The sequence below is a fragment of the Ambystoma mexicanum genome, chromosome 1q (genome assembly GCF_040938575.1).
Source record: "Ambystoma mexicanum isolate Mex_15411 chromosome 1q, UKY_AmexF1_1, whole genome shotgun sequence".
NCBI lineage: Eukaryota > Metazoa > Chordata > Amphibia > Caudata > Ambystomatidae > Ambystoma > Ambystoma mexicanum.
Genome location: NC_090922.1, coordinates 174,319,277 through 174,346,193, shown reverse-complemented (window position 1 = coordinate 174,346,193; position 26,917 = coordinate 174,319,277). Strand labels below are relative to the sequence as shown.

General features: G+C 48.5%; 1 protein-coding gene across 1 annotated transcript in view; it reads left to right on the top strand.

The window, feature by feature from the left end:
* LOC138526189 (suppressor of cytokine signaling 3-like) overlaps positions 1-26,917 on the top strand; it is a 146,584-nt gene that overhangs the window by 71,977 nt on the left and 47,690 nt on the right. The gene's annotated exons all lie outside the window — the stretch shown is intronic.

The following is a 26,917-nucleotide window of genomic DNA, read 5'->3' as shown; positions in this document are numbered from 1 at the left end:
TGTAATAATAGTTTATGATCCTACCCAATTTAATATTGCTTTATTTTAATGACCTCAGAAGATGAAGAGCGGATTTGTCCATGACAGGAATGAACCTTGCGTAGTGTGGTCTGTCCCCATGACGGAGACAAGAGCTTAACTAGTGAGCTATCCACCAATACAGAACTACCATTCAGGATTTCACATAGATTAAAATGGTGGTAGCTGTGGGAATTCTGTGACTGTCCCTTGACACTTTGGATCATCAATGTGTACTCAAATAGGACACTGCCTAGTCTTAAACGAGAGTGACGCAACGTTCCCCAAAATACTGAATGACGACAATTGATCATGTTTAGAAGTGCACACTGGTCTTTTTTGCTTTGAATATGTGAATATGTGACTATACTGAAAAAGGTTATTTTTCACAGGTTTTGATAAGCTGAAACATTGTTGTTAAAGCCTGTAGCTATTCATGGCCAGTAAATCACAAGTAGTTCAGGCTGTAGTTCATGGCCCGTTAACAATGGGGCGATATCACCTGATCCGGCACACCAGAGAGGGTGTTAAGGCCATTAGCACCCCAGTTTACTGAAGCGATAACCTGGGGTACTGAAGTATTTTCCTTCATTTAACAGGACACTACGTGCGTACTGTTAAATGAAGGAAAATACTTTACCAAGATGGCCACCATGGTTGTAGAAGGCAGGGCTCTGTACGGAACCCCTCTTCTATGACCATGGCGGCTGGAAAAGTGAAGTTGAGACAGGGGTGGGTTTCGCCGCCGCAACAGTCAGGCAAGTGGGGAGGGAGGTTGGGTTTAAAAAAAATAAATGTAAAAAAAATTGAGGGAGGGAGGGTCAGAGGGAAAGATGGCAGCCGCGGTGGGGGAAGCGGCCTGCGGGTTCCGTGGAACGCGGGCTGAGATGACAGCATTCAGCCCGCAATCCGCAGAATCTGATTTTCTGCGATCCCTGCCCTAGCTGCTAATGACATGTTTGTGCTAACTTCAACAGCATACAGTGTGACTGCATTTAAATTAAATATTGGGTCAATAAATAGGCACCAAATCCTTTGTGCACATTCAAGATTAGAAAGTTGTTATGAACTGTGTAATTCTATATACAAATCGAATCTAGAATACAATCGTTTTTTCATCTTTTGTGAGATCAAATGAACCCTTAGACAGGACGTTCCAGTACAACTGCGAAATGCTGATTGGTTTTCATAAGGCTTGGAACATCTGCTGCCCGGTTCCGGTAATGTTTCCCAAAATGACCACAAGAGGGCACTGCCGATTTACAATGCCCACCATAATGGTGTAAGTGGCCTCCCACTTCCTGGAGGGGCAATAGTTCAGCATGTCCATTTGAGCATCTTTCTCAACAAGTGACGAAAGTAGCAAACGTTTCCTCTCCCCTTCTTGCCAAGATGGGACAAGGCTAAAGACTTCCTGTCACATACATGCTTAGGCTTCTGGGTTTGATGTGGTAAGTGTGATGTCCACGTGACTGTGGTCACATCGGCAAGTAAATAAATGTGAGCGCGGAGCCCGCCAAAGGGCAGTTCCCGCTCGGACACACGCAAACAGCCCCCAGCGCACCACACTGGCAACGAGGCGGGATGCCTCGTGGACCCGCCTGAAGGAGGACCCAGCAGGTTCCACCGGCAGCCCAGGCTTGCTGAGCTACTCGCACCGGGCAACGAAGCCGGGGAGCGCAAGTGGAAAAAAAAACAAGCCTGCCGCTGCAGGCTTTGCAGTAAGTGCGGCGCTCCCGTGCCCCTGCCAACGGCCGTCTCCCCTACCCTAACGGCCAGACATAAAGGGGGGGAGGCCTCAGCTGTGCCCTTTGTCGGGGTGATTATCCCGGGAGCCGGCAGAGCCGTCCGCGGACCTCTGGGCTAGGGAGGCCCCAACTCCTCCCGCGTCCCAGAAGCAGTATGACACACGCACACAAAAAGCAAGGCAATTACTGCTGTTTATTAGAGTAACGGCAGGGATACGCTTAGTCCGTATGCATCCGGAGAAGCTTTCATCCTTAGTGGTGCTCGCAGGCCCTTTTTACAGCAGTATGACGCGCTTTTCACATCACCTGGGAAAATCATCACAAAACCTAACGCCACTTTGGATTGGTTCCCCGAGTGGTAGGGTTAGTATATATCGCCTATGGGAAGAAATGTTAGTGGATGAGGACAGGTCAGGTGGTATACTTGGGCTGTCCCTAACAGTTGCTACTTTGGAATTGTTACAAGGGGACCCTTCGTGATTGGCTAAGAGTAATGGTGTCAGTAATAAGCCCCCTTGTATTCTGATTGGTTCTCCCGCGAGCACCCAAGCCTGGGACCATCGCCGTTCCCAGCCCGCAGTGTACCTGACATTAGCAACAATGTGCAACTATGTGTTAGTGCAGACAATGGACAAGTCTGCTTATGGGCTGATGAGCAGGTCTTTCCCATCACTGAAGGTGTCCAGCTTTGCCGCTTCGTTGTTGCAACCTGTGTCCCAGACGTGGGACTCTAGTGACTTTCTGTCTCATGAGATTGGCATCTTGTCAGTTCGGCTTGGTCATGTGTGGGGAGACCGTAGCTGGAGCAGAATTATGAGCATTAGATTTTGTATTCTGTCTCTGAGGGCTTGGCACTTACAGGTGTAACCTTGGCGCTGGGCGCGCAGCGTGCGGGTTGCAACATCATGGCTTTGGCTGTGGGCTCTCGTTACGGGCTCGTTCTGCATGGTCAGCACTTGCATTTCGCTCTGGGAGGGTTTTCGTTTGTGAGGCTCCGGCCTGGGAACTCTTGCTTGCGGCCTACTTGGGCCTAGTTCGTGGGTGACGGTCCATGATCCATATTATGGGGATCGCAGGGTGACAAAGCATCATAGGCAGCATTAGATATACATGGTAGTGTCTTCATAGGGATGGGTAGCGAGGAAGCATCAGCAAGCATATACACGAGCTCTTCAGGCATCTTGCGTTTCTGCGGTGCTGTAGAAGCCCTATGTGAAAAATAACAACGATGCATGTCTGTGGGTGTGACAGTCCGCTACGTCATAGCACTGAGTATGTTCTTCGTGTGGGTTGGTGTGTGAGTGACCAGTGTGCATGGTGGCATGTGTGTTCTTGTCTGTTGGCTATGTCATCATGGCATCTCTAATGATGTGAATACTCATGGCTGTTGTTGTAGTCTAGCTGATCCATGTCACAGGCGTTGGTTTGAGCATGGCGTGCTGGTGGGCATACTCCTTGCATGTGTAGGTTTTTGAAACAGGTTACTTTGTCATCTGGTAAGTAGATGAACTCCTCTCGTGGGGGGTGCCTGGGACGTGATCCCCTAGGCCATGGTCTGGATGAGATTGGGGGGAGGGTGTTATCCCATTCTCCCACTTCAGTCCCCCCTCTGGTCGACTTGTCAACCACAAAACCATCCTTTTCCTTATCTCCTTTCACTCTCCATACTTTAGTTATTCCAGCCAGGTGCCCATGGTGGTTGACATGATCTTCAAATGACCAATACATGTAAATGCAGCCGCCGCTGGGTTTGCAGTATACCCAGCTTCCAACATAGCTCCTTGGGTTCTCTACCTTCACAGATGGCGGATCTATGTGATTATCAAGTATCTGTTTGCGCAACCTTTCCCTTTCCTGTATAATCATGTCGGTGTGCTTGTCATCATCAGCTGGCAGTAAGGCGTGCATGCCGACCATCTCCATCATTTCGTCCATTGCACAAGCTCTTCTTCCTTTCCATAATCTCACTCAAATCAATATAGCCACTGCCAATATAATGCATCCTGCTATTAACTCCAGGCATCTGATAGCCATGAAGGCATCCATGACCACAAAAATGAAAACCAGCTGCCATCTCCCTTTACTCCTTTACTGTCAACCATTTTCGAGTGCATCAAGGCAAGTTGTGAAACTGCTTCTGTAAGTGTTCCATTGTCAGCGTCATTGGCAGGGATAAATGTGCAACATGATTGTCCAATTTCCGGACAAACTCCTCCTTCCATCACCGTGAGAAGGTCCAGCACATACCTGTTTTGTAGTGCCACCATTCTTACTGTCCTCAGTTCTTCTTTTATTGCATTGAATCCGTTGACGGTTGAATTAATGGTCATCATTAGCTCCCAGCAGGTTATCTGGAGCCATTTTGCATTTGCATATGGCTGCAGTCCTGTGTGTATTATTGATGAGAAGGACATTGCTGCTCTACTAAATAGTCTGTGTTCTGGTGGAATGAAAGTGAGGGCTGTTTCCGATCTTCCACACAGGTAATTTCCCGTCAGTGGCTCTCCTTGTCTTTTCACTCTTGACGGAATGATTTTGCCATTCTTCTCGTCACCTTCTTCAACCTGCACAGCTCTTTTCCTCCTTTTATTACCTTCGTCCATCTTGGGGAAATTGGCCATGTTGACGTGTTTCTGAGGCACAACCAGAGATGGTACATTATTGTGTACCATATTGCATATTCCATTCCATGATGGAGGTAACGTGTGATATGCTTTGTTGCCGCAAGCCCAATAGTGATCCATTAAAACAGCTGTCCCGGCACCCCCCTCAGGTATCAATGTTATACTTTTACAGTTGTGGTTATTTCCAACATCAACATCGCCGATGTGTTGATAGCACAGTGTGGGTGCAGTTAGCGGTAGTATAGTTATTGGGTCTTTGTCCTTCTCCAGCCATGTTAACAGTGGTACATTTTTCACCCACTCTGTCCAACATTTGTGGTTTGTTTCGTTTATTGAGTTTACATTCTCTTTTGTTACCATATTGCTCCCCACCACTCCTTCCGTCCATCCGTCATTTGTGTATATCTTCCCATATATTACAATGAGAGGTCATTCCCAGCAACCTTGTTCACCAGCAACTTCACTTGCAAACCTATTGCACGGCAGGTATTCTAACGTTACCTTCTTCATCTCTCCTTTGTCAGGGCCATCTGTTATGTATCTGAACGCTTGAGTGTGTAGGCGGTAACTGTTGTACATGTTAAGTGTTTTGATTAAGTCATTTTCATATGGATATGTGTCTCTTGTCTTCCATTGCAATGCTGCCACTTTCCCTTTATATCGTCCTTTTGTTTGGAACAGGGCCATATATATCAGGCACTCTACTGTCCTCGCTGGTACTTCAGTAGCTACAAACGTCCTTGATGCACGCATGGCATATGGGATCAACGAGCACACATAGCAGATATCCTTAGTTGTCTGCTTACCAATTTTGGACATGTGCTCATACCACATGTTATTTGTGACGTGTGCTGAATCTGTGATATATGTGTCAATCCCATCATTATCTCCATATGTACTACGTTTCACCCAATTCCCATTACCTCTTGTGTTACTTGTACCACCTGACACCGTACCTGTTGCAGCTGTGGGAGGGAGTATGTTAATTTTAGGAGCAGCCACAATTCGATAAGCATAGCGTGTCTGCCAGACAGAGGCAGCAATTAGACCAGTGATGACCAAGACACCTACAATCTTTATTACAATACCTAATATCACTGCCATTTTTTTTTCTTACCTTTGATGTGGTCCTGCAGCCTATTCTTTGTGATGTTAAAGATGCCCGCCTGATAATCACTAGAAAATATGCATTAAGGTGTTAGTTATCAAACTCTCCCTATTAGATAGTCGTTCAGTACCCAGGCGAAAAGTTGTTGCCACGCTAATCTCAGTGACCTATCTCTCAGAGCTGGTAAGTGCTCGTGAAGATGTGCGACTGATTGTTCTATGGCCAAAATGAACGTGTTGTGATACACATGTATCCTCCTTCTTTTTAGATATTTTGGTCTCCTTATATGGTATACAAATTGGTGTGACAAGGCCTCAGGGATGTTGTCATCTGTGGGCAGCATTTACCCCTGGGCACAAAACGCAACGTTAGTAACTTCACTTTTCTTTATACAAAAACATTTACGTGCAATACCTGCATGTGCGAGACAAAAAGAGAAAGAGAACATGCATGTGTCTGCAAGTGTCGTGCAACTTCACAACATATTAGGCAATGTCCTTTATTCGGATAGTGGCATGGGCAGGCTGATTTGGACAGGGGTTTGTTTGGCCTGGGATCTTGTGACCATGGGGTGGGCTGTGGGTAAATGTCCACAGTTTTTAGTGTCTGTGGGTGGGTGTGGGTCAGGGGCAATGTCACAATTGTCTTTTGTCGCAGATGCTGCTGTGTTGTCCTTAGTTGTTGTTGTTGTTGCTGCGTTGGCCCTGTCGTCAACGCAAGGGCGGGTCTTATCTTTGTAGGGCTTGACATCGTGTAAGTGGTTCCACAACTTTTTATTGCTCAGCTTTACAGCTCTGGGAGCTACTGCTTTCACCAGATGGTGCCCTGTAAAACGAGGGCTGTTCCACCTGCTGTTAAAGTTGCAGAGGAGAACGCTGTCTCCATCCGCAATAGTCCAGTTTGTTTTTTGTTCTTGCTCCTCGTTTGTTTCTTTTTGTTTCTTTTTGTTCAGTAGTCTTCGACCCACCCCGCGTGCGCTCGAACTGTTGAGAGATAATGGCAACACTAGTAATCAAGGAAGGCACATATTGATACATTTCATTACCAAAAACATCTGCAGAGCTGTTATAATCGGTGAAGGCCCTTGATGGTGGTGTAAGTGGAAGGCGCATCTGACGTCCAGTCACCACCTCATGGGGTGTAAGGTGGTGATCTGACCCTGGCCTATTCCTTAACTCAGACAGAGCCAAGGGGAGGCAGTACAACCAGCTTTTCTTAGTTGGTTGCTTGCTCTTCACACTTTCTTCTTTTATGAGGTTATTCAAGTGTTCACAAACACTGTTAGCCTGCAGGTGATATGCACATGCAAACTTGTGCTTGCTGCCAAGTAGTGCAGTGATGTGTTCAAATATTTCATTTGCAAAGTGTGGGCGGTTGTCTGTCCGCAGTACTTCGCAAACTCCCCACCTGGGGAAAACCTCCCTCACTAAAATTTTTGCTGCTCTGAAGGCGTCCGCATGGGAGCAGGGCCCAGCCTCAATCCACCTTGAAAATGGGCATATCACTACAATCATGTATCTGTGTCCTTGACATACATTGATCATGTCAACGTAGTCAATGTGAAGGTGCAGGAAGGGTCCTTCTGGCCGGGGTATAGAGCCTTTTATCACTTTCAGCGTGTGACTGGCTGTGAACTGTTGACATGTTAGGCATTTGCTGATAAAGTTTGCAACATGCGAGTTTAACTCGGGACAGAACCATGCTTCTTTCATTCGTGCTGCAATCACTTCCTTTCCTGTGTGTGTTAGATGGTGTAGCTGAGCCAGGGCTGTGTTCAACAGGGCTAGTGGCATAACCACCTTTCCTGTATTATTTTGATGCCTTAATGCATCTGTGGGGGACATTGTACATCCTCTTTTTACCATAGCTGCTTTTCCTCCATGGGTGCAGCTCACTGCAATTCGATTATCTGTGTTTCAGGGATGTGTGTGTACCCCTCCTTCTTCAACTTCTGTCTTGCTCCCACCCTCCCCTCCCCTTCTGTTTTTCTGGGAGGGTCCACATTTCGCCAAAATATGCAGCATATTTGGCATGTGTGTCTGCTGTTTCATTACCTTTTGAGATAGGGTCATCTCCATATGTGTGTGCCTGACATTTTACCAGAGCTATTTCTTTAGGTTCATTAATTACTTCAATCAGTTCAGCAAGGCATGTTGTACCGGGGTACCATCAGCTCTTCTGAACCCCCTTCTTTGCTATTTAATTAATCCTGAGTGCACCGTTGATGTAACATATGCACTATCTGAATAAATGGTTACTCTCTTGTCATAGCTCTCTTTTAGTGCCAGAATTAGGGCCACTAATTCTGCTGTCTGAGCCGAGTAATGTTGTGGCAATTGGACACATTTTACTGGGACATACATCCAGTCTTCTGTTAGCCTAACCACTGCTGCTCCTGTCCTTCTCACCCCATCACTCTGGTCAATTTTTGAGGACCCATCAATGTACATTATCTCTCCCCGCTCTAGGGCATTTTCCTCTACCTTTCTTGTGCTGGAGTACATTTCGATGGCCTGTGTGCAATCATGAACGTAGTCACCATCTTCAACCACCTCTGCTATGAACCTCGCTGGGTTTACATTGCTGCATCTTACAATTGTCAATTCTAGTCTGGAAAGTATTATCTCATATCCTGACGCCCTCTGTGTGGTCAATGTGGATTTGGGCTTGTTCAAAATGGCAAATATTGCATGTTCCACAAATAGTGTGGTAGGGCACCCCATTGTTATCGATGATGATTTCTCCACCGCAATGCGGCGGTGAGGCTCTGTTCGCAGGGGAAGTGACCCAACATTACAGGGTCCAAGTGTCCGCTGTAAAAAAGCTACTGGTTTGTGTCCCTGAGTCGCAATGTGAAAAGATAAAAAATTGGTGTTCATAGTTTGGAGTGGCTAGCACTGGTGCCATTGAGATAGCGTGTTTTAACTCTTCAAATGCCTCTTTCATTTCCTTTGTCCACCCCAACCTTTTGTCCCCCTTCTGTGCTTCTCTGAGGGCCTCGAGAAGGGGTCCTATGTATGTATGAGCTGTAATCAAAAACCCACGCCCTGCAGTAGTTGCATTGGCCCGGAAACTGCTGCAAATCTCTCACTGTCTGTGGTTACGGTGTGTTTTTTATCGCTTGTGCTCTTTGTGGTGCACTGTGTCTTCCATTCTGTGAGATGAGTTGACCAATGTAGAGCACCTGTTCTTGGCAGTATTCCTTGTCTACCTTGTACCCCTTTTCAGCTAACACTGTGAGCATTTTAATTGAGTCCTTCCTACACCTCTCTTTTGTGGTGCTGCAAATGATGATGTCATCTACGTATTGCAGCACCGTGCTTTCCATTTCAACGTTTCCCAGATCCATTTGGATCACTCTGTTGAAGATGGATGGTGATTCACAGTACCTTTGGGGCAGCCTAGTGTGTTTCCATTTAGTGTTGCGGTATGTGAAGCTTGTCAGGTCCTGTGATTCTGGGTGCAGAGGTATTGAGAAAAATGCATTTTTGAGGTCAATCATGGTAAACCGTGATGCCTCTGCTGGTATCCCACATAGTATTGTAGCCGGGTTAGCTGCTATAGGGTACTCTGCCTCGACAATGTTGTTCAAAGGCCTGAGATCCTGGATAAAACACCAAGATCCTCCTTTTGCTTTGTGTACAGGGTACACATCAGTGTTGCAAGGTGATTCTGATGGCACTAATATACCATTTTTTTTATCAGGGCTGTTATTGTTTCATATATGCCCTCATCTGCCTCTTTTGAAAGTGGGTATTGTTTCACTCTCGGTAGCATTGCTCCTTTTTTCAATTTCATTTTTACTCCTCCAATGCTCTTTATGCAGCCAACGTCACATGGACTGGTAGTCCACAGAGATGCTGATACTGCTGCCATGTCTTCCTCGTAAAATGGTACCTGTGTAGGGGCAGATGCCTCTAGTGCCATTGCCATTTTCTGTGCCACCTGCCTGTATGTTACCTTCAACCAAATGTTAATGCTCATCCCAAACACCATCTCTCCATCACCATTGTCGTCTGAGAAGAGCTCCTCATCAGACACCTGTGTGATCCTGCACCCCTCTGCCAGTGCTATTACTACTCTCTATGCCCTCCCCTCCCTATCTTGGGCATGTACCGCGATGTAGTCTGCAGTCGCCATAAGGCTCTCGATGCTTACTGAAATCATTTTCCCCTCTTTTTCACTTGCTGGTGTCTCTGGTCTGAATAAGTATGCTGCTGGTCTCCTACAAATGTTGCCCTCAATTCCAGGCAACCATGCAATCGCCATGTCTGTCCCATATTGGAATACCTCTGCATCTACAGGCTCAGCCCGGGCCACTGTTTTACCACAGTAAGCCTGCAGTATTTGTCATGCTGTGAGCATGTTAATTCCTGGTGTAGAGCAAATTATGCCTTTCTCTGTGAAGGAGATTGTAATATTCAATCTGCTCATTATGTCCCTTCCAAGTATGTTAACTGGTGACTGCTTCGAGTACAGAAGTGGGAGAGATATGTCATGATCTCCTATAGATAAAGAGATGTTATCAGTGAAAGGAACAAACCCTCGAGCCCCAGAGAATCCTTGAGTGTGCATGGCTTCGCCTGACATTTTAAAATTACCCTCCCTTATGCAGGACTTGGTGGCCCCTGTGTCAACTAGGAAGGAACATTTTTTGTCATCTATCGCTACCTGTATGCGTGGTTCCTCCGCACTATTAGGTGCTACCGAAAGGATGGGACACATCAAAGACATCTGTGGGCTGTCCTATTGTGGATATAGTGACTGACAGTTTCCTGTGTAAGGGTTGTGACCCAATATCGTCACCTCCCCAGCTGTGTATGCTGTAGTTGTTCATTAGGTGTTGATACTGCATTGTCCTGTACTTGTGTGAGCTGTTGTACCGGTTGCACTTGATGGTGTTGTGTTGCTATTGTCTGTTGCTGTGGTGGTGTGTTTGTTTGTACCTGTTGCTGTGGTGGTGGTTGTTGCGGTGGTGCTTCTTGTTGTAGTAGGCATTGTTGTATTCCCTGTTGTTGTTGGAAAACCTGTTGTACTCCAATATGCCCTTGTTCTCCCCAGACTGGTTGGGTGGGCCTCATCCTACATGTGCGTGACATGTGTCCCACCATCCCACAGATCCAACATATTGGTGGTTCTCTGGCCTGCCATGGAAAACTCCCTGTGTTGTCCTGGTACCCTTGCTGTCTGTTAGTGTAGTATCTTCGGAACCTTCCTCCTTGCTGTTGTACAGGTTGGCCATATCCTCTCCCTCTCATCATTCCGCCCCTCCCCCTGTAGTTGTTATAGTATCTATTTCCTATTGACATGTATCCTCTTCCTGCAGGAGCCGTGTATGGTGGGGGTTGAGGTGGTGGCATCTGCTGTGTTATAATTTGGGGTGGCTGCTGTAATTGTGCTACTTGTTGTTGTGTTGCGTTTGGAGCTGCTACCACTGGCGTTATTAGTGCTCCTTCCATTGTATAGTTAGATAGCTTTTTCTGCACCAATTTTGCCTCCTCTGCCTTTCTATCCTCTTCGTTTTGTTTCATCTTTTCTTGTCACATCCTGCAGTGATTTATTATAGTTAGTTGTATTTCTGGCTCCTGGAGCCCTTGTACTAATATGTGGTAAAAAAATTGCTGGTGTTTTATCCCACTGCTCCTGGGTTTCCAGGCGCCACTTCTCCTGAATCTCCTGGATGTAATCAACAGGATCTTCATTTTCACGCATCTTGTGTGATGTAATGGCTCCTATGTCTGATGTGTCTGGGTACTAAACCCTCAATGCCTGCCACAGTGCATGTCTGCAGTTGGCAAATGGCGCTCCATCGTGTGACGTGTCTGTTATTGTAACCCCTGGGAAGCCTGCCCTTTTACAAATGTCATCTGCAGCACCCCTCAATATTGATATTAAGAGTCCCTTCATGTCCTCCACCGCTGTTTCTGCCCCGCAGTGTGTTTCTCCATCTCATATATCCACTTTCCTGCTCCTCCACTTAATGATGGGAGTCTGCATTTTATGTTCTTTTTGTCGGCATGTTTCCAGGGGACATATTGTGGTCTGGCCCCTCCCCTTTCCAACACTGGCATTGAGTTGTAACCTCTCATTTTCCCCAGTGCCCGTGGGGTAATGTCAGTGTATTCATCCTCTTCCTCTGTGTCAGGTAATTCTGTTATCATATCAATTTACAGTGGTTTGTCCTATCTTCTCCTTCATCCTTCCTCTCTCTTCTATTACCCTCTGTTTCACCGTAGGCGTGCTTGCCCCTTCTTCCTGCCTGCGTCCTGGGAGGTCTCTGAGTCTGCCGACATATGGTGTGTGCGCAGGGTTTGGCGTGGGTGGGCGTGGTGGGCATGGTGTTTGTGTTACTGTTTGTGGTGTCCTCCTTTCTACCTCACCTACCTGCTCTTCAACCTTCTTATCTTCCTCCCTTTTCCCGCACGACCACGGTGACTCACGGCTTGTGCGTGTTATGTACAGTTTATCTAAACTCTCCCTTCTGCCATTTCCTCCATTTTTCGCCAAACATTGTTCCTCCTCGCTGCAAAATCCATCAAAAAACGACAAACCCCACTCTGTGCGTTTCCCACCCACCGTCACTGTCCTTAAATCTATTAAGTCCGCTGCCCGGTGCTTTTCTCCTTTGACAGTTGCCCCTTTAGTTGAAGTTGTAGCTACCTCCGGGTCCTGGCATGTGTATGTTCTTACTCCGTGTTCCACCCTCCTATCTCCACTCTCCTCATCCTGTTTCCCCATTATTTCACCACCTATTTCCGCTCTTTTCCTTTTTAATTCTTCCATCACCTCATTACTTACCTTCGCTAATATCCTTTCTTCCTCTTCCTTCCTTTCCCATTTTTCCCTTTCCCTTTTTAATATGCTCTCTATTACTTTACCTTCTTCATATTTCCTGGCGCTTTCAGATATGATTTTCTTTTTCCGCAGTTCCATTTACCTTTCCTTCCCTCTGTTTCATGTCTCGTTGCTCCGCACGGGATACCCTCTCTGCTATTGCCTTCATCCTCTCCGCTTCCCTCTTCCTCTCTTCCATTCCCTCCTTCATCCTTTCCTGCTCGTCCCTATTCTCCTTTCTCTCCTTCCTTCTCCGTGTTTCTTGCTTGAGCTCTCTGATCAGTGCCCTTCACGCATCCCTCAATTCAGCCAACCTTTCCTCCAGCATTTCTTCCTCTACCGGTGACAGTTGGCCTTCTCTCGTGTTACTCACCTCGGTCCCTGTCTGTGTGTTACCCATGTCTTCCTTAGTCATCCTCCTTACTGCGTCCTCTTCTTCCCCTGTTAATGTCCCTCGGAGCTTTAGGAGCACCTGCGCTGCTATCCATTCGTCTGGTCCTATGTTTGTGATGTGTTCCTCACTTTTCTTCCCTCCTTTCGCGCCTGCCTTCGTGGAGCTTGAACCTACCTTACTCGTCACCTCCTCCCCCCTCTGGTAGCTATCTGTAGCGGCATATGTTGGTGGGCTGCATGCAGGGTTTGAGTATCCCTCAGCGGCTGTCAGTTGTTGTCTGGCGGCTTCTCTTAATTCCGTTACTGGGTACAACCCACCTTCCTCCTTCTTCACTACCTTCGCCAGAGGCATATCTTCTGTCCCTTCCTTTTTCACTTTCTCATGTGGTATTGTGCCTGATCCTTCTTTCGGTTACCAGTCAATTGGTCGAAAACATTTGGTCGACACCATTTTGTCGAATGCCAAATGGTCGATTTTTTTTTTTTTTTTTTTACCCCTTTTTGGTTTTTTTTGGGCCCCCCCAACCCCCTTTTTTTCTTTTTTTTTCTTTTTTTTTCCCCCACACGAAAACCCACAAAACACATATATAAAAAAAAAAAAATTCGACCATTTGGCATTCGACCAAATGGTGTCGACCAAATTGCAGTCGACCAGTTTGTTGTCGACCAATTGACCGGACACCCTTCTTTCTCCTTCTTGCCCTCTTCTGTGCATGGTGTATTGCTGCTTGCCGTGCCCATGCCTCCTACTTCCTCCTTTTCCTCCTTGTTTTCCTTCGTTTCTTTGCTCCCCTTCTCCTCTGTTACTCCTTCCATAGTGAACATCCCCCTTGCCTGTCTCCCTGGAACATCTTCCATAAGTTGAACATCTCTATATGGTGAGCTAATTTGTTCCCCTTGTACGTGTTCTGTATGTATGTCAATAGAGAGTGTTGGGTGCATGGGTCAAAGCTGCTGTTAGGCGGCCATGGTGTCAGTATTTTGTTATCTGTTCCTTGTGTCCAGTCGATACTATACTTGATCATTTTCTCCTTGTATGGTGATAGTGTCATGCAAATATTTTGGAGGGGTGTAGTTAAAGCATTTCCCCACACTCCAGACCCCGACCTGTAGGATGAGGCCATGTTACACTTCACTTTTCCTCAATAGTAACCTTCTTTACCTGGCCCCGTAAACTGGGGACTTCCGACCGTCTGCTGAAAAGTAATACAAATGCAAATATACCTTTTTTTCCCCTGTATTATTTGTCCCCCTTGATGTTACTAGTACGGCCCCCTGCGGCCGCGGCGCACGAAGCCCCCTGCAACTGCGTGCCCTGTGTGACGTGCTTTTACAGCTGCCCCACCTTTCCTTCTTTTCAAACCTCTCCCTCCCCTTTTCAACCACCTTGCTTAGCATGACCGGCGTTCTCCGTGCACGGTCACCTCTCCCCTTCTCGCCCCTCCCTTATCGAGGGTAGCCGGCATTCTCCGTGCGTGGCCTCTTCACATCTTCTATGCCGCCCTTTCCCCACTTCCCATCCCCCGGCCACCCCTTGATCAACACGAGATGGTCGCGGTGTCCAATAGAAGCCCTACAGGTGACGTCACCAACTTCTTCAAACTACTACCGGTAAGAAACCTTTATAAGATGAAAGAGAACGCAATATGTTTTAACTCTTTTGTCCCCCGTAAGCCCCACAGCTGTCCTCTCGCTACAAATGGAGCGAGGTAACCACTAATAAAGTCTTATAATCGGACTGCGAATGCTGCGTCTCCTCGCGTGTGATACGCCCCTCACCAGGGGGGGCTTAACCAGCCAATTATCTTCCGCACTCGGAAACAATCTAGCTACCTCCTGCGGGGAAACTTCATCTACCGAACGAGCTGCAACACTCAATTAGTAGGGATCCTCATCTACTCATTGATCTAAAACGCCAATCCATAGGAAAGTCACACCCCTTCCCTACAGGTGCCCGCGATCTGAACAAATCACTGCTTTCTAACAACCACAAGTAGTGCCTTTCAGCCCCACCCAATTCACTCCATGACGTTGTAGAAGACAGCCCTCGTGCCTGTCTTGCCACCATTCACTCGTCGATCGTCACTTATTTATCAAATCTTTTACAACACACTGTAAACACCTCCCGCCACCCTTTTCACAACTACTCCCTCCTCCCTCACAACATAACGTTGCTTGTTGGGTGTGTCATACTCACCAAGTTCTCTTGAGGCAGGGCCGCTCGACTGCATGCACCCCTCCAAAGCGGCTTGCCACCTCCCCTCGTCTGGACCACGTCTGGACACTCACCAACCACAGGCGGGATACTTCTCAAGTCGGCTCCCGAGGGCCAATATCCGGATTGCGCTGTCCGGTCTTCTTGCAGTTCTGCGATGGTCCTGTAGTCCTCAAAAGGGGGCAACGGCAGAGGGGGCCGTGCTGCCGGGTTACCTCGTAGCAAGAGGCCTTGGGATAATGCTCTCAGGGAAACAGACCTCAAACAGATCTCAGCAGTGCCTCCAACTTGTCTCCAACTTGTCGGGGTGATTATCCTGGGGGCCAGCAGAGCCATCCGCGGACCTCCGGGCTAGGGGGCCCCAACTGCTCCTGCGTCCCAGAAGGAGTATGACACACGCACACAAGGAGCAAGGCAATGACTGCTGTTTATTAGAGTAACGGCAGGGATACGCTTAGTCCATATGCATCCGGAGAAGCTCTCATCCTTAGTGGGGCTCACAGGCCCTTTTTACAGCAGTATGACGCGCTACGTGCGTCACCTGGGAAAATCATCACAAAACCTAACGCCACTTCAGATTGGTTCCCCGAGTGGTAGAGTATATATCCCCTATGGGAAGAAATGTTAGTGGATGAGGACAGGTCAGGTGTTATACTTGGGCTGTCCCTAACAGTTGCTACTTTGGAATGGCTACAAGGGGACCCTTGGCGATTGGCTAAGAGTAATGGCATCAGTAATAAGCCCCCTTGTATTCTGATTGGTTCTCCCACGAGCCCCCAAGCCTGGGACTATCGCCGTTCCCAGCCCGCAGTGTACCTGACATTAGCAACAATGTGCAACTATGTGTTAGTGCGGAAAATGGACAGGTCTGCTTATGGGCTGGTGAGCAGGTCTTTCCCATCGCTGAAGGTATCCAGCTTTGCCGCTTCGTTGTTGCAACCTGTGTCCCAGATGTGGTACCCTGGTGACTTTCTGTCTGGTAAGCTTGGCATCTTGTCAGTTCGGCTTGGTCATGTGTGGGGAGACCGTAGCTGGAGCAGAATTATGAGCATTAGATTTTGTATTCTGTCTCTGAGGGCTTGGCACTTGCAGGTGTAACCTTGGTGCTGGGCACGGGTTGCAACTTCGTGGCTTTGGCTGTGGGCTCTCGTTAGGGGCTCGTTCTGCATGGTCAGCACTTGCATTTCGCTCTGGGAGGGTTTTCATTTGCGGGGCTCTGGCATGGGAACTCTTGCTTGCGGCCTACTTGGGCCTAGTTCGTGGGTGACGGTCCATGATCCGTATTATGGGGATCGCAGGGTTACAAAGCATCATAGGCAGCATTAGATATACATGGTAGCGTCTTCATAGGGATGGGTAGGGGGGAAGCATCAGCAAGCATATACACGAGCACTTCAGGCGTCTTGCATTCTGCGTTGCTGTAGAAGGTCTATGTGAAAAATAACAACGATGCATGTCTGTGGGTGTGACAGTCTGCTACGTCATAGCACTGAGTATGTTCTTTGTGTGGGTTGGTGTGTAGGTGACCAGTGTGCATGGTGGCACGTGTGTTCTTGTCTGTTGTCTATGTCTTCATGGCATCTCTAACGATGTGAATACTCATGGCTGTTGTTCTAGTCTAGATGATCCATGTCGCAGGGGAAGGGTGTTATCCCATTCTCCCACTTCACCTCGCATGCCCATGCAACATGGGGAACTCCAGTGAACAAAGACTTTAATCAAAGCACCGTGCGGAGAGGCACAACAGGGACTGAAAAGCCAGTCTCTGCATATTGGCACCCACTCTAGTGAAAGCGTGGGAAGCTACGCGCGCCGACATCAAAAACAGCACATTGTGGGCGCATAAGAGCATCTCTTTTACCCCTCTCCAGTGCATGAGGGGGAGGAGCCCAAGGACATCATCCCCCATTGACAGCAGTGTCCGAGGCCACTGCCCAGAACTGCTACTGCAGCTAAGGACTGGGATACACAACGCTGCACGCTCCACCCCCTAGCACCCAGTGTGCCACCACATGCGCCTCTGCACACACTGCACATGACACTCCAGAGCACACCCAGCTCACGGAGGGAGCATGCTGGGACTCGCACTCACAGGCTGAATTGACAGACTCCTCTACAGCCAGGCTGCACCCACCAAGAGGTGGTGGTACTGGAGAAGTGTAAATATGGCAGATGACATCACGACGCCGCAAAGGTTGCAGGGCCAGAGCCGGAACCCAGACACCAGCACGTGGCTGGACACCACGCAGGGCACGTTCATGCAACCATTTTCAGCCCTTTGGCACCTGCACCGGCCTCCGGTGGGAACTGTGGCTACAGCAGTTTGAACTCTCACTCCACACCCGCAGGATAGAAAATGAAGAGAGCGTTTCTCATGCTCAACCTAGGCATGATGGCTCTTCGCATCTTCAATGCCCTGCCGAACCGAGGTACGGATGACGACTACGCGACTGCCAAGGACGTCCTCACGAAGAAATTCAAGCCAAAGGCCAGCCACGACTTCGAGAGATTTAAGATGAGCCAGGCCAGACATCACCCGCAGGAGAGCATAGACGACTTCCACAGTCGGCTGAGAGAAATGGCACTGTCGTGTGACTTCCCGAATGAGGAGTTCGCAGTCAGACAACAAGTCATACAAGGGCTGTCCTCAGAGAAGCTGAGGCGAGCGATCTTGGCGGAAGATCTCCCGCTCGACACCATCCTGGCCATGGGAAGCCTGCGCAAAGGATGAAGGAGTATGCGGCAGAGATGGAGCAGGTTACAAGCCGCCTGCCCTTAGACACTAACCTGTCAAAGAGCAACACCCCAACGATCAACGCTCTGAGGTAGCAGGGGCCATGAGGAGGGGGCCCCCAGCACGAGACCGAAAGACTGCATATGGTGTGGGGGACAACACGGCAGGAATGAACCATGCCCAGCGTACGGCACCATGTGCCATAAATGCGGGAAAGAAAACCATTACGCGTCGGTGTGCCTAAGCTCCAGGCTGCCCTGGGACACTACCTGCAGGGAAAACACTCCATGACACAGAGACGACACAGGAGCCTGAGGATCCACCAGGCGCCTGGAGAGACAACCGCACCACCAAAGAAAACCAATGGAGAGGCTCAGGTACAGTAGAAGCAGGTGTGCCTGCGCCATCGGTGGTGAGGGGGTCAGACAGCAGTTGCAGCAGCAAAAGAGACCAGTCTAGTAGGAAGCCATCCCCCAGCCTCAACAGAAGGACCCACAATCGGAGAAAAGAGAAGCTGCACATGATTTCAGCAGTGAAGCCAGGAGACAGTAACGACCGCAGTGGTGCCAGGTCCCGCCGATGCACGGTGCTGGTTGGCGACATCCCAGTCACCATGATGATAGACACAGGGGCCACTGTGAACGTCATGCCAGTCTCCAGATTCAACAAACTTGAGCCCAAGCCGACGCTCCGACGGCGCTCAGTTCTGCTCGGCGCCTATGGGTGCAAGAAGCCCCTCCCAGGGGCGGGTTATTTCAAAACGATGCTCTCACATCATGGCATCAGCTGCAAGACCCGGATCCATGTTGTGGATGCCGGTATCGAAACTCTGCTTAGCTGCACCACGGCCAAACACCTACAAGTTATACCGTTCAACATTGCAATCCAACCCGAGAACATTGAGCTCCTTTTCAAAAAGCACAAGAAGCTCTTCACCGGCATCAGGTATCTCAAAGGTCGATCAGTGAAGCTCCACATCGACCCGACCATTGAACCCATAGCAGTGAGACACAGGAGGGTTCCCTTCCATATGAGGGCCGCTGTAGAAGCCGAACTGAAGAAATTGGAAGACTTGAAGATCATCGAAAAGATGTTGGGAGCCACCACGTGGGTCTCCCCCATCGTAGTCACGGCAAAACCCAAACAATCCAATGCTGTGTGCATCTACATTGACATGCGCCTTCCCAATATAGCTATCGGCCGAGAGAGACACATCACGCCAACGATTGACGAGCTGATCGTAGACCTCACAGGCGCAACTGTCTTCAGCAAGCTCAATCTCCGATCCGGCTTTCATCAGATCTGCCTGGCCAAGGAATCCTGCTACATCACCACCTTCTCGTCACGTTTAGGGCTCTGGCGATACCGTCACCTCAACTTTGGGATTTCCTTGGCGGCAGAATGAGATTCGCAGAGTGCCCCAGGAGCTACCAGGCGTCACCAATGTCAGAGATTACATTTTAGTTTAAGAAAGAACAGAGGCTGAACACACGGCCCAGCTGGCAGCGACACTGCAATGGCTAGAAGAGTCTGGACTCACACTCCATGAAGAAAAATATGAGTTCGCAAAGAGGTCACTCAATTTTTTCGGTTATGTATTCAACAAACAGGGTGTCTCCCCGGACCCCGGCAAGGTTAGCAACATCAAAAATGTGAAAGCACCTTCCACAGCGCCGGAAGTGAGGAGCTTCTTAGGTATGGCCATGTACTGCGGTCGCTTCATCCCTGACCTTGCCACAACTGCTGCCCTTCTATGGGAGCTCACGAAAGCCAGGCCTCCATGGCAGCGGGGCACCAATCAAGAACAAGCGTTCCAGAAGATAAAACACTCCCTCTCCAGTGACGCCACCTTGGCGTTTTTTGACATCCACCGCACCACAGAACTACTCGTTGATGCCAGCCCAGTTGGGCTAGGGGTGGTGCTGATGCAGAGAGACAAGAATGGAACAGTCTACACCATGGAGTACGCAAGCAGAGCGCTCACGCTGGCTGAGAACAATTATGCTCACATCGAGAAAGAAGCGCTGGCCATTATCTGGGGGTGCAAGCATTTTCATATGTACGTCCTGGAGCACCCGGTGAAAGTACTTACCGACCACAAACCACTTATCCCCCATTTTTGGAGGCTCAGCGCCACACCCACCTGCAAGAATCGAGCATTGGCTGCTGCAGGTGCAACAGTTCGACCTAAATGTGCAGTACTGTGCGGGTGCTGACAACCCCACAGACTACTTGTCGCGCCACCCATGACCAGCCATGGTGTCGGAACGTGAGGCGGCAAAAAGCACAGAAGAGCAGGTCTGCCAAATTGTCGAGCATGCCAGACCAAAGGCCATGATGCTAGAGGAAATACAAACTGAAACGGACAGTGACCCGTGCCTGCAGCTAGCTAAAACAGCTGTTCTGACGGGAGAATGGAAGACGTTCCTGTCAGCAGTCACCCAGAGGACACAGCCAGCCCAAGAACTGTTACACACGCTGTTCGGGATACGCCATGAGCTGTCCATGTCAGTGGATGGACTGGTCCTAAAGGGACATAGGATTGTGCTGCTGTTGTCCCTGCATGAGAGAGCAATCCAACTGGCGCATGATGGGCATCAGGGAGTAGTCAAACCACTTGCATACCTCAAGTCACGCATCTGGCTGCCCCACATGCAACGTAGAGTGATGGCCCTCATAGAAACCTGCAGCGCCTGACGGACCTCGCGCCGCCTCAGACTACCAGAACCCATGGAATGCCTGCCACGAAGCAACCGCAGGTGGGACTCCATCAGCATCGACTTTTGCACCGTTGCCAATGAGACCTACCTGCTAGTGGCGATTGATGAGCACACGAGGTACCCCGAGGTTGAACCCGTCCACTCCACAGAAGCAGCAGCGGTCACCACTGCAATAGAGAAAATGTTTGCAATGCATGTCATTCTGTCGGTGATCCGAAGCGATACGGCCCGCCGTTCACAAGCAAGGGGTTCCGATGCTTCATAGATGATCTGGGGATACGCCACCATCACATAACACCGTACTAGCCACAAGCCAACGGGGATGCTGAACGGTCTATGGTGTCCATCAACAAGACCATACGTATTGCAAAGAACAAAGGCTGCAGGTGGCTCCCCGAGCTCTATAGATTCCTAGGCACGTACCGGCTGACGCCACACTCCTCAACTCACATCAGCCCAGCGGACATGATGTTCGGTGTCCGCATCCAAGAGTGCCTGCATATACACCACTCCTGGAAACCAGCCCCAGCTGACTTAGAGAACATAGAAACAAGGAGGCGGTTACACAATGCCAAGGAGGACTTGACCAGAAGGGCAGTAGCCAGTGACCTCCAGGTTGGGGACACAGTGCTGGTAAGAACCCGTATTCGGAAGGGGAAGATGTCACTCCAGCATGAGTCAGAACCATGGACGGTATCCCGTTGAGAGCATGGCCTCGTGTCAGCCACCCAAGGACATGAGTCGGTGTCGAGGAACACTCGCACTTCCAGAAAGTCCTGATGACCCTGTGAGAGGAAAGCAATGCAGACAGTAGTCCTGGAGAAAACCAGCCGACACAGACAGACAACCCACGAAAAGGTCTGGTGGAGGAGGCAACCGCGGAGCATCCTGTCCACCAGGAAGAAGAAAGAAGCAGGGGCACACCCCACACTCCCCACTGAGAGAGGAATGGGCGGTATGCCCTTCGAAAGCAACCAGCGCCATCAACGAGGTTGAAAGGCTAAGTTCTCAATGGCGTCTACATCCGGCCAGGCTGAGAGAGTGAGAGCTAGCCCTGGTGAGAGACTCGAAATGCTGCAGCAACGGCCGTTTAGTTAGAAAAGTTACAAATGGTCCACATTTTTGGGGGGGTGGCCAAAAAGGAAAGCAACAGATGACTTCAACGTTTGAGTGACCATGTTTCTCATATTTGAATACAAGCGATTTTCATGTTTGTATAGTTATCTAAAAGTTGATGAGGGATGTGATGTCCACGTGACTGCGGTCACATGGGCGAGTAAATAAATGTGAGCGTGGAGCCCGCCAAAGGCCAGTTCCCCCTCGGACAAACGCACACATTGTGTCCGCGTCTCTGTCCGCGCTGCGCGCGCCATGCGACCAGGCCCAGCCCCCAGCGCACCACAGTAAGCATCATCCTGTCTATTGAAGAAAGACTAATCTTTCTCAGTGCCAAGTAACCAAAAAGCTATAGATTTACTGTCTGATCTACGTCTAAATGTTGCAGACATAAGAGTGACTCTACACAAGGCAGCTGCTAAGGCAGCCCCCTGCAGGGTCGGACCTATGCCTGCCACTCCCTTCACCTTTTCCTCTGTGGGGGGGTTCCCCACTGCGCGGCACGCTTCCTGCCACCCTCCACCCACCACTTACCTTGACAGGCCTACAGGCCTGCTGTCTGATCGAGGCCCCCAGACTCCATTGCTCAAATCCCTACACACTTAGAGTCGTGCTTCCTGACAAGGTCTTTTGTGCATCAGGTTTCAAGGGGCGTGGTCAGGAGACGGCGAATGGTTCCCTGATTAACACCCGTTTGTAGATGAGAGGCCTACCAGGCCCATACAGGAAAGATGATCATTTCATGTAGCTACCTGAATTACTATCTGAAGTTGCTGGCTGTTTAATGCTCGCCCGTTTAACCCTCATGGATTCTCTTCCTCTACCCCACCCCCCCCCACACCTCCCACATTGTGGGAGTAGCCCCAATCAGAGATTGGATGCGTATGGCATCTAATGTCCACTCTGATTAACCAAGAGAAGCTCTCGCCTATGGGACAGATTGATGCCTGACATCAGGGCAACCTAACATGGCTGAGAAGTGGGAATTATCCCGCTCCGTGTTCCCTCTCTACAGGGCCCAACCAGACCTACTCTATCCCCCCTTTCAATTCAAGAATTAGCGGGGCCAAAATCAGAGACTACACATAGATGCCCCCCTGGTGTCCACCCTGTTGTGGTGGGCTCTCATGGCAGAGCCGTGTCCCATTTCGGGCTTCTTCTGGTGTGTTTTGGGCAGAGGAACCATAATACACTGGAGAGAGGCGTATGTTGACATAGGAACATTAACCCCCATACTGCTCCCTATTTGTCGATGGTGGGGGTGGACTCTGGTGTCTCCCAGCATTGCCCAAAGCAGGAAGAATATGGCAAAACCTATTAAAAAAAAGTACCCCCAAAAAAACCTCCTCAGGTGGAGAGCAAGAATTGCACCCACCTGTCATGTCATCTTGCATCCAGCAGGGGGAGCCTCTGTATGGCCTTTTCAGCATTTCAGATGCACCCCGGGCCTACTCTCTTGCTCTCACCGTCATTATGGGATGACGTGTCTCGAGAAAATACAAAAATGAAGGTGCACCAGGGGAGGGCCTGCAAGGAAGCTGGGAGACCGGCCCATGGCGGTGAGTTAATGTGAGCCACAGGCAGTGCTTTGAGTGGGGTGAGAAATCGAGGGGGTCTGGGGGGGTGTAATAAGGGTGTGCGGTGGAAATGGTGGGCGTATCCTGGAGTGTGCTGTGCATGTCATGCAAGTAGTGGAAGGAGCTGGACGAAAATGCATTCAAATGACCACCATTAATGCCATTTTCCCCCACAACATGCAGTTTTAAGAAGCCTCCTAAAGGGGGACTGCATAAAAAGGGAGATTGCATAAAACTGCATGTTGTAGGGTACAACGACAGACTAATGGTGGTAATTAAATGCATGGTAAACGTAATCAACCACCAAAAGTTGTATTTTTTTTTCTTCTTTTTTTCCCATACTTGGTATCCAAACCGGAGACCAGGGCTCAAGTCGAGGGTACATGTGGTTGGACGGAGTCCACCCACTTTTTTCAGAGAGTGGACTCAGTCCCCCACCCCCAGCACAAATGAGAAACGTTGAATGCCCTCTTTGAATTTATGAATTGAAGCTGACCTGAGTCAGGTTTGCAGGCCGAACACTTCACGGCTGCACTATATAACCTGATGAAAAATAAACAACTAATGGTGAAATGTCCCTTTTCCGTACTGCTAGTTGCAGGGAAAACATTCGTATTGGGTCTTGGAGTTTAAAACATGAACACCTTTTAACATTTTCAAAAACACTATTGGAAGGTAATGTCCTCTCTTGGTTTTGTGTGTGTGTTGATTTAATGAAAGTCAAATGCCATTCGTCCTGTGCAATTTTGGTGGTTATGCAAAGCCAATTTAATGAAATGTGAATATTTCACATTGCTATGCTCATTTCTGGTTATGTCACATCCCGTTACATTTGTTGATGCGTCCCCCATTTAATTTTTAGGACTTGACCCCTGCCGGAGACCTACTGGTAACCAAGACAGTTTCCCAGCCTACTGAGCTATTCGGTCAGCGGTGGAATTCATTTGTTTCATTCGATAGATTGCTTGACATGTAAAGCCCATAGCGTGGCTTTACGTGGCAAGCAGTCTATTAAATGAAACAAAAGAAATCCAGCACCTACTACGGCATAGCACAACACTGTGCTATTTGGTAGCTGCTGGAATGCTTTTGTTTTAGTCAATAGACTGCTTGCCACATAAAGCCCGTAACAGGGTTTATGTCACAAGCAGTCTATTCAATGAAACAAATGAAGTCCAAAATCTTCCAACTAGTGCAGTGGGTATGACAGTAGCTTGTAAGGTGCCCAGCTCGCTTTCAAATCCCAGCAGTGGAGCTTGAAATAAAAAAGTGAGCCCCAGCATGAACGTTTTGGGAGACTACCGGGCTGAGATCCAGCTAGCCCCAGCCCTCTTAAAGCCCTGGCTACAGGGCACACCCTTGCACACTAAAACAACAAAAATCGTCTTTTGTCTGTGAAGAGCATGCACAACAGAATTGCATTTAGGTGCCGCCTCCAGGACCTATGTGAAGAAACAGCATATTACCTAACGGGAGGGATAGAACACTCCAGCCAATCCTGACTCAAACCAGTTAGGGTAATATTATTTGTTGCTAAGATTTGTGCCTGCAGTATTCAAGTAATGTGCCTCCTTCATTGAACACATCTGGGTATTCTAAGTTTCTAAGTCCCATTTTAAAAAGAGAGATTTCAACCATCTCTACCAGGCATTACATTCTCCTGCTGTGAATCTCGGTTGTCTTTGGTCACATTAATTCGATTTGGATTATGATTTTTCCACAACAACATTTAAGCAGTAAGCTCCGAGCAGGGTGAACGGGGGGGGGGATGCATTACCTCTGCAGGTAATGCCCCAGGGCCCATAGTTTCAGGCCTGAGTGAAGCAACGGCCTTAATGCAGGCCCCAGGCATTACCTGAAGCAGTAATCCCCACCTCCCTACCAGGGGCTTATTGCTATTCCGGGCCGCAAGACCGGAGTACTAATAGTTTTTTGTTTTTTTCTCAGTTGCAGGACGCCGGCGGCGTTTCGCAACTGAAAAAAGAAATAAATGACTGCCATGATACGGGGAGGAGGGACTACATCTAGTCCCTTCTCCCTTTCCACGGCAGTCATTGAAAAAAGAAAAAAAAATCAGAACAAGGAAAATGGCCACCATGGAAAGGGAGAAGGGACTACAGATAGTCCCTACAGATAGTCCCTTCTCCCTTTCCATGGTGGCCAAGCACAGAAGGAACCTTGGGCCGCAGCAGTGAGCAGAGCCTTGTCTGCCAGGTAAGGACCCGGTGATGCCAATCACATCGTGTGAAACAATCTGATTGCCCCTCACTGGGTAATAATTTGAAATAACATACGATCAGGGCCATTTCCAATATTAATTATAATTAGATGTATGTGAAAGGATAAACTGTTTGACACTTGGATTAGTTTTCTTTTAGTTGTTTTACCAAAGTTAGTAACTTTTTGTGAAATTCGATGAATGCTTATTTTAATGTATCTGTTGTTTAAATCAATTAATGTATCTATCGTCTTTTAATCCGAAATATATTGATTATAAACTCACTACGCTAATCTCAAGGCAAAGTGCTGCTGTTAAGGGACATCCAGGAACACACCATATCATCGAAGCATTTATTTTTCATGATAACCACATTTTGCAAATTACTTCCACCCTAGATTTCGGCCCCATAAATCCATGCACTATTCAATGCAACTGCACTTTTTTCATGGAATGCGCCCGGCATTTTGCATTGAAAAGGGTAAGACCCATCAACCTGGACGGTCTGTTTCAATAGCCCAACCCCCCCTTATTGTAGTGTGTCTAGCTACCTCTGTTGGAAAAGGTTATCTCCATGTTAATATATAGATCCAGTTTTTATACCTTTTTGACCATCAAAAACAATTTGAATCAGTATAGGCCTTTGTCAAAGCTGAATATTTTTCCAGATTTTAGTTGAAATTGTGTTTTTAAAATATTCATGTTTGTGAGTGTCAAACTCTTCAGCAACCCGTACTGGGTTAAATCCAGAATAACCCTGTCATGCGCTTGAAGCTGTAGGTTTGACAATTTAAAAGAGGAGGCCGGAACCAACTGAATGGGTCAAAAAGGGGATTTGAAAAGAGTGGTTCTTGGACTCGTCCTTGTCACAGTCACCGATTTACCTTAAAGTTCTTTATTGTACCTCCTGTTTTTCCCATTCACGTCGCTGCTGCTGCTGCTGCTGAGCAGTGCGCTTGTATAAGCCTAACAATTCATTGGGAAATCAATGTTGTTCGGTTTAGACCACCTGTAGGTTAACTAGATCTGTGGTTTTAAAGGTCTTTGAAATGTGGACCATTGAGTTGGGCAGTACTAACAACTTTTGCTGGGGGTCAACGAGGGAGAAGTGAGAGAGCAAGAGAAGAGGATGAGAGAGAGAGACACAGAGATCAGGTTCTAAACTGGTGGTGAGTCAGCACCTTCAAAGCCACCCGCATCGCACCATGCACGTACTCTCCTACGTGGGAAACGGTTACCATTGCTGGCTGTCGGCGCCTCAACATCAGCAGAATAATGGAAGGAAGGAAACGGGAAACAAGCATTCTTGGTCTATGCTCCCAGATGCGGAAACTCATACCCATCAACATCTGACTCTCCCCCACCTAAGCTTATGCCCATCAACATCAGACTCTTCCCCCACCCAAGCTTTTACCCATCAAAGTCTGACTTGCCCCACCCATACTCATAGCCATAAACATTGTACTCTTCCCCCACCCCAGCCTATACCCATCAACATCACACTCGCTCCCAAGATCACACCCATCACCATCCGACTGCAATTCAGAAAAGAAACCAAGACCCTTCAATCAGAGGCGTGGCTGGGGGGGGGCTCAGGAGTGCTATACCCCCG